General features: G+C 40.1%; 1 protein-coding gene across 2 annotated transcripts in view; it reads right to left on the bottom strand.

Annotated features, from left to right (window-relative positions):
• Positions 1–7944, bottom strand: part of LOC106070559 (uncharacterized) — a 35321-nt gene extending 27377 nt beyond the window's left edge. Inside the window, exon 1 of one of the 2 annotated variants that reach the window (XM_056017437.1) lies at positions 7805–7944. The gene's annotated coding sequence lies outside the window, so the exon portion shown is untranslated. The remainder of the gene's footprint in view (positions 1–7804) is intronic. The other variant, XM_056017438.1, reaches the window with a different exon arrangement.
• Between the last annotated feature and the right edge of the window lie 6201 nt (positions 7945–14145).

Raw genomic sequence — 14145 nt, 5'->3', positions numbered from 1 at the left:
TTTCATGCTTCATTAGACATGCGGCTTTTTTTTTTCCTCCCCAGAATGAAGAGTGCGCTCTGGTTGCAAGAAAACACTTTGATATCGGCCCGCCCAACCCCCCCCCCCTTTTTTTTTTTTAAATCTTACATTTTGGATATTTACTCTTACTTTTAGAAAAAAACATTTGTAGCCGCCAGGAGAAATATTTGTTAAATTTAGAACGAAGCTATAGTCGCTCTCACAGCCCCCCTCCCCTTGCTTGATAGAGGGAGAACCCTTGCATGTCCAATATTAGATCCAGTAATAATTGTGCTGCATTTAAATGTCTTTACGATTCTTTTCTTGTATATTAACTTCTCAAAACCCTCCGCCCACCGTACTGTGGTACTAGAGCGCTAAGCTAAGACTGCGGCTTGCCAAGAGGGGATGATTAAATTTGAATTTTGGATTTTTGAAAACATTTTTGTCCATGTCGTTCCCAAGATCAGTCAAGGGTTACTTCCCATATCTAGGTTAAATGCTAAGAGTTACGCAACTGAGGTATTCAAAATAAGTGGAGGGGCGCGAAATAATTTTTTTATCCATTTTTGGGGGCGCCACTGGGGTCCCAGGTTAGAATCTTGGTGAAGACTGGGATTTTCAATTTCAACATCTTTGGGCACCTCATTATTACTTACTTGTCGACCCGCGGCGTAGCAAACGCCTATATTTAACAGAGCCGGCATTAAGCCACTGTAACCTATGCGACCGCAGTGGCCCCCGCACTTTCATGTGTCCCACGCTAATTCTATGTAAGAATTATTAAATTTAACCATTTTATCTTATAACAGATTTTCCGCTGCCTCCTGATTTACCAGAAGCTCCTGGAAATCTCCTGAAAAAGCAAAATATACGAAAATGTCCTGGAAATCTCCTTAATTATTAAAGTCTTTTGAAAACTCATAAAAATCTCCTGAAATATAGACAAAATTGTCGTTATGAGGTATCATTCAATATGGAAAACCCCCTAAAGCAAGGTTTGCAGATAAAAATCACACCTTCAATATAAAAAGCAAATTACACTTTCAAATTTCTATGAGCCTAGCCAAAGTTTTTTTTGAGTTTAACTCCCCTTCAGCGGGGTTTGAATCTAAAAAAATACCTCTTCAATATATAAAAAAGTAAATTACTCACTCAAAATTCTATAAGCGTAGCCAACACAAGGGGGTTTTGAGTTTAAACCCCCTCCCCCAGAGGGCTTTTTTTTTAAAGTTTAAAACCACTACTGATGGTTTTGAGTTTAAATACCCCCCATACAGCGAGTTTTGAAGTTGTAAACCTGTCTCTTCTATTTTATCCTAAAGCAAACTACAGTCACAAAATTCTATGAGCTTAGCTAATGAGGTTTTGAATTTAAAAAAAATTAATCTAATTTTTAAAATAAAATATTTTAATACAATAATATAATATAATGATAAAATCGGATAATTCACTGTAGATACCTCAGAATATGCATTTTGTTGGCTTTTAATACCGGAAATAGTGCCTGGAGGCGGGGCTTCGCCTCACGCTAAGGGAGCTCACAGACCCCATTGCTGGCTATGACGGGGAGTCTACAATTTTTTTCATTAACTCCAGAAAGAACCTATTGTAGGGTACAATAAACGTCTTCCAAAAACTTAATAGGTCAGAATGTAATAAAGATTAATTATGTAGACACACACACATGCACACACACAGGCACGCACAGACACATATATTTTTTTGCGGTTGGGGGCTGAAAAAATCCCCCCACCCAAAACCATCCCCCCCCCCCCCCCGAAAAAAATCCTGCTATGCCCATGTGATATACGGTATGATTTCGCTACACGCAAGGCTCGTAAAGTAATTCTGTGCGTAGTAAAGAATAAATAAAATGCAAAGACGAATTTTTTTTCTAATTCAAACTCTTAATTTTCACTTATTAACCGTATCTTTACCCAAACAGGGCCCTGCGCAATCCATTTCGCATAGGGCCCTGAAATGGTTAGGTCGTCCCTGCTATTTAGTGACAGGTGAATACAGAGAAGATTACTTGTTCTCTCCACCCCTCCTCTTGTTTTTTATTTTTCGACGCAGAGGCTAAGTGGGATAACTCGTCCGACTTGCAGAAATAAAAGAGTTATCTTTCCATGTCTTTTGGTGGTGTCAGGCATGGTTGGGCAATGAAGAGAATTATATAGAGTGATTTTTATTTTAAAGACTTAAAGACAGCGTTTCTCAAACTCTGCAAATCTCTTGTGTTAGGATATTCGAAATTCATCCGACTGTTGACGAATTTTGTGCAAAATAAATAAATAAAAAAGATTCTGGACAAGACTTCTACTTTAACACACAGACGGTCACGCACACTACACACGTGGCATGGGCGTAGCCAGGGGGGGGGGGGTTTGGGGTTCAAACCCCCCCCCCCCCCGAAATAAAATCCCCCCCCCCAAAAAAAAAGGGGGGAGTCGGAATTTAGTGACTGATTATTTGCTTTGATTTTGTTTATTTTAGGTGAGATTTTAAAACTAAACCATCACTTGCCCCAGCACAACCAAAGGGGTTTTGAGTTTAAAACCCCCTACCAGGGGGGTTCGAGTTTTAAACCCCCTACCAGGGGGGTTCGAGTTTAAAACCCCCTACCAGGGGGGTTCGTGTTTAAAAACCCCTACCAGGGGGGTTCGAGTTTAAAACCCCTACCAGAGGGGTTCGAGTTTAAAAAAAAACCTACTAGGGGTTTTGAGTTTAAACCCCCCTACCAGGGGTTTTGAGTTTTAAACCCCCTACCTGGGGTTTTTGCAGTTAACTCCCCTCTTCTATAAAACAAAACAAAAAAAAATGCAAACGAAAATCCCCTAATTCCAAGAGCACAGTTAAGGAAGATTTTGATTTTAAAACCCCATCTAAAATTTACGATAAACCCCCTCTTTAATATGAAAAAAAGCAGCTAATTACTCACTCAAAATGTTATGAGCGTAGCTAAATTGTTTTGACTCAGTTTTGAGTTTAAACCCCACTTCAGCGGGGTTTGAAGGTAAAAAAAACCTCTTTAATAATAAAAACAAAGCAAATTATACACTAAAAATGTTATGAGTGTAGTCAAAGGGGTTTTGAGTTTAAACTCTCCTCCAGTGGGGTTTGAGGATAAATTTAAATACATCTTTAGTGTAAGAAAAAAAGCAAATTACGCACTCAAAATGCTATGAACGCTGCCGAAAGGGGTTTTGAGTTTAAACCCCCATTCAGAGGGGTTTGGTGCTAAAAATACATCTTCAATATAAAAAAAAAGCAAATTACACACTAAAATTATTTGAGCGTAGCCAAGCCAATCGGGGGTTTTGAGTTTAAACCCTTCTTCTACAGATGGCTTTTTTTTAAAGTTTAAAACCCCTCCAGATGGTTTTGAGTTTAAGATCCCCCTACAGAGCATTTTGAGGTGGAAAACCCCCAAAAGAAGATTTTGACGTTAAAACTTTTCTTTTCGATATAAAATCTAAAGCAAACTACAGTCACTTAATTCCAAGAGAGTATTCAAGAGAAGTTACACATTTTTACCAGTGGCAGGGCTCCATTAATAAACTGCAGTGAATAGTCATCTACCGAAATCGAAAAACACTAAATGTCTCTCAACAAAGATGGCTAAGACAGATTTTAGGAGTCAGTTATAGAGATCGGGTCTAAATCAAGGAAATCCTACGCCGAACTGGGAGTCGACCCCTTAGTAAGATTGTGAGAGAACGACCCATGAGGTTTGCGGGACATGTTCTCTGACAAAATGAATTAAGCATAAGAATAGTTACAATGATATTTTAGTACAACTTGAAGCCACTCATTCATGGAGGTCCTCATAGTAGGTGGGAAGAGGCTTCAGACATTACCAGTGACAAATTTTTATGGAAAAAGCTTGACGTCAAATGCTCCGAACGGCGTGGGAGGGTCTAAGTCAGTAAGAATATTACATTAGGTTTTTGAAATAAAACTTTTTAATAGCAGGAAAATGCCGTGTAGATACCAAAGAATATGCATTTTGTTGGCTTTCAATACCAGAAATAGTGCTTGGCGGCGGGGCTTCGCCCCGCGATAGGGAGCTCATAGCGCTCCCCCAGACCCCCTTGCTAGTAATGGCGGGGAGTCTACAATTTTATGAAAACAGCTTGATGGCAAATGCGCCGAACGACGAGGGAGGGTCTTAGTCAGTAAGAAAAACACATTAGGTTTTTGAAATAGAACTTTTTAATAGCAGGAAAATGCACTGTAGATACCTCAGAATATGCATTTTGTTGGTTTTCAATATCAGAAATAGTGCTTGGCGGCGGGGCTTCGCCCCGCGCTGGGGGAGCTCCTAGCGCTCCCCCAGACCCCTTTGCTAGTAATGGCGGAGAATCTACAATTTTTCCACTAACTCATGGAAGAACCTATTCTAGGGCACAATAAACCTCTTCCGAAAGAATGAAGGGTCAGAATGTAATAAAGATTTTGTACGCATACACACACACACATAAATAGATATAATTTTTTTTTCGCCGGGGGGGGGGGGAGAAAAAATTCACTCCCCCAAACCCCCCCCCCGAAAAAAAATCCTGGCTACGCCCATGCGTGCTTGTACTATATCAGTATTAGTAATTCGAATGTCCGTCTCATAATGATGATGGTGAGTAAAAAAAAAAGTAAAGTAACCTTTTCATATCGTCTGCAGATCATTTCTTTGGTCAATGGATAACGTACAGGGTGTCATTTGGGCAACGCAACGCCCTAAATATCCCAAAATTTAAAAAATTACAATCATTACCGAAGATTCGAAATAGGGACTTCAGATCAGGAAGCCAAGCGCTTAACCACTCACCCAGCGCGACCATTTGATGGTCAATGGTGTCTCTTTATTTATCATGCTTCATTAGACATGTGGCTTTTTCTTTCCTCCCCAGAATGAAGAGTGCGCTCTGGTTGCAAGAAAACACTTTGATATCGGCCCGCCCAACCCCCCCACCCCCCCCCACACACACACTTTTTTAAAAAAAATCTTACATTTTAGATATTTGCTTTTAAAAAAAACATTTGAAGCCGCCAGGAGAAATATTTGTTAAATTCAGAACGAAGCAATAGTTGCTCTCACAGCCCCCCCCCCCCCTGCATGATAGAGGGAGAACCCTTGCATGTCCAATATTAGATCCAGTAATAATTGTGCTGCATTTAAATGTCTTTACGATTCTTTTCTTGTTCATTACTTGCTTAAAGCCCTCCGCCCACCGTACTGTGGTACTAGAGCACTAAGCTAAGACTGCAGCTTGCCAAGAGGGGAGGATTAGATTTGAATTTTGTATTTTTGAAAACATCGGCACAATTTTTTGTCCATGTCGTTCCCAAGATCACTCAAGGGTTACTTCCCATATCTAGGTTAAATGCTAAGAGTTACGCAACTGAGGTATTCAAAATAAGTGGAGGGGCGTGAAATAATTTTTTTTATCCATTTTTGGGGGCGCCACCGGGGTCCCAAGTTCGAATCCTGGTGAAGACTGGGATTTTTAATTTCAAGATCTTTCCACACCTCATTATTATTTACTTGTCGACCCGCGGCGTAGCATACGCCGCTATTTAACAGGGATGGCCTTAGGCCACTGCAACCTATGCGACCACAGTGGGCCCCGCACTTTCATGGGCCTCACGCTAATTCTATGTGAAAATTCCCAGGTTCGAATCCTGGTGAAGACTGGGATTTATAATTTCGGGATCTTTGGGCACCTCTGAGTCCACCCAGCTCTAATGGGTACCTCACATTAGTTGGGTAAAAGTAAAGGCGGTTGGTCGTTGTGCTGGACATATGACACCCCCTTTAACCGTTAACCACAGAAAAAGATGACCTTTACATCATCTGCCTTATAGACCATAAGGTCTGAAAGGGGAACTTTACTTTTATTATTAGACCTATGACCTTCTTGACTCTATGTATTAACATAGACATAATTACATAATTACATAAATACGTTATTAGAAACTCTGCCAAGTCATTCGGCTTTCCCGGCTGATTCAGGCAACCCTTTCGATGTTCTAATAGCATTAGGGAAGAAAGAGATACAATTTCGTCAAAGCATACGAAATAGAAAATATGATTTAGTCCTTGTGTCTGTTTCAGTACTTCGATAGACACTGGTTTCGTATTTGGAAATGATTCTCCAGCCTTGTAAGTAGCCCCCCATTCTTAACTATTTCGTTTTTAATTCATTTAACCCTGAGTGTCCCTAAGTTTTGTGGTGCTTAACGGTGTTACTTTAGTCCAGTGTTCCTCCAAGTTGGGGTACGCGTACCCCCAGGGGTGCGGGAAGAGTTTATAGGGGGTACGTGTTGCTTATAGTTAGCTATGATGATTAAAAAACACACAAAAACAAAACAAAACAACAATTAGTTTATAAATAAAGTTCATACATCGTAAGTATTAAATCCTTTTTATCATTTATTTATTTTTACGCTTTTACAAACTTATATACGGTGCAATTGTACATTTTAAGACTAAGTTTTGGGACCCCTCAACTCAAGAAAACATTACAGACACAAAATAGAGCAGTGAGTTTCATAACAAACGAATATTCAATTTGACTAGAGTAACACCTTTTGTAAAATCACTAAATTTAGAAAGCCTTCAGGACAGAAGACTTAAAAGTAAAGCAACTATACATAAAACACTGAACCATAATCTTCAAATACAAAAACAAAATTTAATAAAATACTCTGAAAGACACAAAGATAAAGGCACATTCCTCGTCCCATATGCTAGGACAAATTTGTGCAAATACTCCTTCTTCCCTAGTGCTATTAGAGCATGGTATAGGTTGCCTGAGCTAGCCAGGAAAACCAGTGACTTGGCAGAATTTAAGTCATTGGTTAATATGCATGACTAAATGCATGACGCGTAGGACGTAATCATCTTCTTTTTTGAAGTAACGTCTGTATTATATAAGATAAGATAAGAAGAGATCATGAAATGGATAGGGGTGTTACAACTTCCGTCGACACGCCCACTTTTTCAATGTTAAAACTATGTTTCCATTTTCTAAGAATGTATTTGATGCGAAGCATGCAAACGGAATCATCTCACTAAATGAATTCTTTAATTGTGATAGAGTAATTTTATATATGTAGACATACAAAAGAAATATGAATGTTATTAAAATATATATATATATATAACGGGGGGGGGGGGGGCGAGGGGTATTCAGCGTTATGAAAATTCTAGAAGGGTATGCATAAGTGTTTGGGAAACACTGCTCTAGTCAAACGTAAATATTCATTTTTTTTTATTACTAAGCTTATATCAACTATGTCTGTCTGGTAAAAAAAATTGAACATATTTTTTCTCCCATTTCCCATTCTCGTATTAAGTTGAAACTTTGCACAGTTATTCATTGTTCAAAACAAAACATAAATCAATAAAAAGTAAATATTGACCGATAAGTTAATTAACTCTTTCTCCCCTAACTGACGATACCAGCGTTGATTCCACCAGAATGTGGTAAATAATTACGCAGAGAAAGAGTTAAATAGTGGTATTAAATTAATTTTGTTTGAGATCGTTTGACATCTTACAATATTAAGTGAAATGGCTGTAAATGTCAAGTTATTCTAATTAGATAAGCTCTGTCCCAACAGTCCGAAGCGCAAAGGTCTACTGAAGTACCTCTATCATTAGTAAACATTTCGCAGACATATACACTGGCAACAAAAGCACAGGTTAAAAAAGATTTAGATCTAGACTACTTGATGTAACATAAGAATTAGAAGATATAGAACCTTTTTATTTCGTCAAAGTTCACAAGTCTTATATTACCTGTTAATAGAGACAGTTTTAGAATTTAGTTCCCAATAGTCTCATGACGGAATAGGTATCACATATACAAGCCTGGACTTTTTATTTCCATTCTTCCGGTTTCAAAATTATACAGAAGTATTGAAAAGCACATAAAAAAATACTTTATCCCAAATTTTAGACTTATAATGAACGCAGAAGATTTCGCCTTTAAATTTTGTGTTTTATTTTGCGCATCAATGTCATTTTTTATGGATGCGTTTTTATCAGAAGACATGGGAACATGGAGACGCGGTGGCTGAGTGGTGAAGAGCTTCGCTTCCGAACCTAGGGGGCCCTGGGTTCAGATCCTGGTGTAGCTTGGGATTTTTAATTTTCGTGACTCTGATTCTACCAAGCTCTAATGGATACCTGACATTAGTTGTGGAAAAGTAAAGCTAGTTTGTCGTTGCGGGCCACACAAACAGATGACCTTTACATTATCTGCCGTATAGATGGCAAGGTTTGAAAGGGGAACTTAGCTACTTTTAGATGGGAGATGACTGGTCACGATTGTCCAGGGTTCAAATGCTGCACTTCATGTGTACCTGCTCTCTTGGTAAAGAGAGCAGTTTTGAAGGAAAGGGTCAGCATTCTCTGGTGAAACTCCACAAGGACAGATTTCGCTAGTTCCAATTTTTAGCTTCCGGACCATATGTTGTCTCATTGTGTTGTGTCCAGTTCTGAGGCGAAAGATTGGACGTTGATCTTGCTCGTATAGCTTATAATATGCGTCATCTTTCTTGTAATTCGGATGAGAGCTCTTATTGCTCTTATATTCTGTTCACTATTTGTTTCTTCATTTCTTCTGGATAGAGTGCCATGTTTGATTGTGTGTTTGTTCTCCCACACTTGGCAAGTGTGTCAACCTTCTCATTTCCTTCTAGTTCAATATGTGCTATTATCCATTAAAAAACAGTTTTTCTTTTTTGCTATTGTTGTTCAGCTGTACAAGTGCTGTCCTGAGTCGTCTCATATAGGAGGAATCAAATTTCTAGGCTAACAATAACAATATAAATACACACACAAAAAAAAACCAAAGCACAAACACACACAAACACAAGCACAAACACAATCAGCGCTAGATGACTTTGGTTCTTATTAGCTTGTCGGCAGAACCGGAGTTAGATTGATAAGTCTTAGGCCATATGAGATATAGTGACTCTTGTAATAAAAAAAACACTTTTTTTTTCTTTAAATAATTGAAAATATCCCTGGAACCATTTTTGAGCGCCCCCCCCTTTCCCAAGCATTAAGCAATTGTGGGTCCTAAGTTATAGCCTATTGGTAGATCCAGCATTGATTGTTGGTGACGACAAATGATCTTGAAACTAAATTGAAACACCATGGCTGACAACGGTCTGAATGTTTATAAAGCTTATAACATCTCTTATATCCACTCTGTCTGTCTGTCTGTGTATCTGTCTGTCATTCTTCACTTTTCACTTATTATCCGTATCCCTACCCAAACTGAGCCCCGCGAAATCCGTTTCGCATTGGGCCCCACAATGGTTAAGTCCGACCCTGATATTTAGTGAGGGGTGAATACAGGATAGATTAATTGTTCTCCCCCCCCCTCTTTTTTTTTGCCTCTAAAATTACGTGGGGTAACTCTAGTCCGTCCGAATTGCAGAAATAAAAAAGTGATCTTTCCATTACGTGGTGTCCAAACTCTTGAGCCATGAAGAGAATTATATATATATATAGATAAATATTCAACTAATTTTGTTCACAAACTATGATTTCTCCATAAAAATAGGACCGCCCCCCCCCACTCAGAGGGCTGGAGTGGGGAGGGCAGTAGAAGCAATCGCCCCATCCCCACCTCACCGAATCGGCTAACATACCAGAAATGTAGCGATATAATATAAAAATGATATAATAATTCAACTAATTTTTTTCACAAACTATGATTTCTAAATAAAAGTAGGACCGCCCCCCTCCCCAATTCAAAGGGTTTTGGTGGGAAGGGCAGTAGATGTATTCACCCCCCCCCCCCCAATCGTCTAACAGGGGGAACGACATAATATAAAGAGCGCCCCTACCCCCCCCCCCCTCTCGATCCGCCAGTCCTCTAGACTGACACTAATAAACCTGTGCGATTAGGAATTTTTTTTTTACCTATTATAAGCTTTCTCAGTACGCTATGATCCTATCACTTGTTTGGACCAGTTGGAAAGGGGGGGGGGGGTGAAAGAATGGAGAAAATGTGCAATCGCTTTTTACCAAACAGACAGAGTAAGTTGATATGAAACTTTGTAAAAACATGAACATTAGGTTTTGAATTCTACATACTTTGACTATTGCAGCAGGTAGGCTGTCGTCTGTCAACTGACTAATGGGCTCCTTGTACAGAGCTCACATTTCAACGGATCGCCTGATGACTTCCTGTACAGAGCTTGAATGACGAGGCCAACCTTCTTTCTCCATTTATCTCTGCCATTAGCCTTTGATAGAATTTCATGATATTCTTTCTGAAAATATTGAAACCTGCCTTTTTACCTTCCTGGGTGGACTACTTCGGGGGGCCGATTTTGAGTTTCTGTTTCCACACAAACTTTCTTTGTAACCCTGCTTTATGTTATTTTCTTTTTCTATTTTTTTTTTTTTTTTTTCCTTTCTTATTTTTTTGTTTCCTTTTTTTTTCGTTCTTGTTCTTTCGTGTCACCTAGCTAGAGAACGCTATGCATGAATAGGAAGATAGATAAGTAAGTGTGCGTACATAGAGAGAATACACTGGGACATTACAGAGATTCGCACCAGCAAAGAGCCAGTGGAGCAGAAACATATAGTCTAGCCTCGAGCAATATCTCCGCAAAAAAAAAATTGGGCCACAGAACCGCACCCATACACAGGAAGAATGTGTTGGGGGGGGGGGGGATGATGACAAGTGACTTGCGTTGGAATTTGTATTAAAGTGAGGAGGATTCGCGCAGCACGTCGACCTCACTCTCTCGCCCTAAAGCCCGTCCTTTTCCGGAAGCAAGATTTGGTCAAGACGTCCGGAGACAAGTTTGGGTGCAGTGGATGACCAGAGACTTTCTGTGTGTCTTGTCCTGCTCTTGAGTACTCCACAGCACTGTGCTGGTACTTGCCATTCTGTCCGATTAGTCTAGTTTTGTGACGTTACGCACAGGCCGCCAAGTCCAGACTTCACATGCTAGGTTTGACAGAACCTCAGTGTACTGAGTGCCATGGACACGTCAGATACCCTCTACCTGGTCTAGCCGGCCAGTCAAAGCCGTTTCCGGGGTGTGGCCGCTGCGCATGCTACAGCTTCTGGGAGCCACAGGTGAGAGTTTGGTACCGAGTGGGGACCAAGAGTGAGCCAAGCTACCCTCAAAAAGAGGGTACGACTGTCTGTCCACTAGAGGTGCTACCCCTCCTAGATACCCCATACACCCATACACAGGATGAATGTAATCTTGATGTAAAGTAGAGTACCTCTTTCAGACCTTGTGAACTATGGGGAGACGATGTCAAGGTCATCTGTTTCTGTGGCCTACGGTTAACGAGGGTGTCATGTGGCCAGCACAATGACTAACGGCCTTTACTTTTCCCTAACTAATGTCAGGTACCCATTAGAGCTGGGTGGACTCAGAGGCGCCCTAAAGATTCCGAAAATAAAAATTCTTGGTCTTCACCAGGATTCGAACCAAGACCCCTTGTCCGGAAGCCAAGCGCTTACACATCCATTTGGCTTGTAAAATATAGTTTCTGTTGATTTGATTTTTATTATCTTTTCCATTTCCACTTCTCTCTCTCTCTTCTCTCTTTTCTCTCTATTTCTTTCTTTCTCTCTCTTTTCTCTCTATCTATATATCTCCTTTTTCTCTTTCTCTCTGTATTTTTTTCTCTCTCTCTCTCTCTCTCTATATATATATATATATCTTTCTTCTTCTCTTCTATTTCAGTATATTAATGAATTTACGTTTGTCCATTTAAAAAAAACAAAGACAAGTATGTCTGCGTTTCTGACAAAACAAGCTGTTACTTCATTCTTATATATAAAGACCAGGGACATCAAACTTCTAATTAACACATGTTGTTTTTTAAAGTTGTAATTGAGACAGGCTAGAGTGTTTGAACGCAGAGGTTCTCAGCCTTTGGGTCGCGAACTCTTTAGGGGTCGAATGATTCCGATTTTAGTCCCTCCTAAGACAGCCTGAAATTTAAGTCAATATGTATTTATTATTGTAATTTTATTTTTGGTCTTTTCTAACAAGCATATTTGTAGTATAGTTGGTATACATTTACATTAATGATAATAAAACAAAAGTGACCCCACCTCAAATTGATTTTCTCTTGATAAATTATGAAACGACTGTCAAACGTAAATCTGATCAACAAAAAAGTGAGGGTGACATTTTGAAGAAGACGGATGTTTTTGTTAGAGGGAAAAGGTGACACTTTGAGTTAGTGAAGTGTAACATCAAGTGTAACATCAAGTGTAACATCATTGTTGAAAGGTAGACATGTTGTTGTTTTTTCCCATCGATAGTTACTTCGTTGTAATGAGTTTGATGCGTTCAACGCGTTCTGTTATTTCACAGTGAGGAACTGGGGTGGTCAAGAAGGAAACTGAGGAGGCGCGGTGGCTGAGCTGAACCGGGGTTCGAATCCTGGTGAAGACTGGGATTTTTAATTTCGGGATCTTCGGGCGCCTCTGATTCCACCCAGCTCTAATGGGTACCTGACATTAGTTAGGGAAAAAAGTAAAGGCGGTTGGTCGTTGTGCTGGCCACATGACACCCTCGTTAACCGTAGGCCACAGAAACAGATGACCTTTACATCATCTGCCCTATAGACCATAAGGTCTGAACGGGGAACTTTACAAGAAGCAAACTTCTAAAGAATTGTTTGTTCAAATCTCCGTGAACATTTTTTTTTTCAGAAAGCAAAAATAAAGAAAATAGCAGACCTGGTAGACATCTTTGTAAACTTAAAAAAAAAATTAAATTTTTCAATGGTTGGGGTCGCTACTTGGAGAGGAATCGTATTAGGGGGTCGCGGCACTAAAAAATGTTGAGAACCGCTGGTTTAAAGGGTTTTCATATTTCATTAGGGCAATATGACACCCCCTCGAACAGTCCTTGCACACATGCTCAGGAAGTTCGTGATATGTTCGGACGATTATAATGTGGGTGTCATTGTTTACTGCTGATGTTACATGGAAATGAGCTTAAGGTCTAAAACTGTGTTTCTTAAACTTTTTACTTTTTAACGAAGCACCATGTACATGGCGAATGTAAAGCGGAGCACCATGTACATGGCGAATGTAAAGCGGAGCACCATGTACATGGCGAATGTAAAGCGGAGCACTTTGCTTATTAGTTTTTCTTTTTAGAGATAATCATTCACGTGGTGGCGTACTTGTTAAATATTCTTTAAACTTTTTTAAACTTCAGATTATACTTTCATTTACACTAACACATAAGGCAAACAGGTTAACGCATCCACGTCCAGACCATGATAATACTGTTGAGCAGTCAAGGTTATTGAGAAGTTGTATATAGTTCATGATCAAATACACTGTTTCAAGTAATATACCCGCTGGAGTTCATCAATTATAAAGTCATAGTCGCAGATATAGGAGCATATATGGTTTTAGCCGCTCTGCAGCAGCACCAGAGTTTCCTCTCCGGGGCGCATTCCTGGGCCTTGGATAAAGAGGTCATGGGTGGTCCATGCGTCATGATCCCTCTCTCGACCTTGCTGATGTGATCCAAAGGAACGCATCGCATTACATTTGGCACCAGCTCAGTTGCAGAAGCTGCCTGAGGGAATTTCATAGCTGATACTCCCAACGCCTAAGGGGTTTCACTCCTGACCTCTCCTCGAGGTTGTCTCCTGAAGCCTCAGTACCGCAAGGCAGCGGGGGTTTGAAGTCAGAGTACCCCTCTCCTAGATGAACTGCCTTACTAGGCTGACCAGCTCCATCTGCCCGAAGCTCCCGGTTTTGTGGCGCCAGGTATCCGCCTTCACCCCTTCACCTGTTAGTAAGAGCAGTTTCGCCGGGCTTAATATCTAAGCTACACGAGCAGGCCAGGAGCTGGACTTAGTTGTCAGAGGCTATTTGAGACGCATGCCATTAGGAAAAAAAGAGACTCCTAGGAGCATAAGCGATTGGTCAAAACAAGATCAGTTCTTCTTGTTCGTTGTGAAGAGCGAGGATCCACAAAAAGTAAAGGCGGTTGGTCGTTGTGCTGGCCACATGACACCCTTGTTAACCGTAGGCCACAGAAGCAGATGACCTTTACATCATCTGCCCTATAAGGTCTGATCCACAATTAATGATTTTGTTGGTGCGTTTACCAGATGAC

This window comes from Biomphalaria glabrata, chromosome 18 (assembly GCF_947242115.1).
Source record: "Biomphalaria glabrata chromosome 18, xgBioGlab47.1, whole genome shotgun sequence".
Classification (NCBI taxonomy): domain Eukaryota; kingdom Metazoa; phylum Mollusca; class Gastropoda; family Planorbidae; genus Biomphalaria; species Biomphalaria glabrata.
This window is presented reverse-complemented; position numbering and strand designations above follow the sequence as displayed.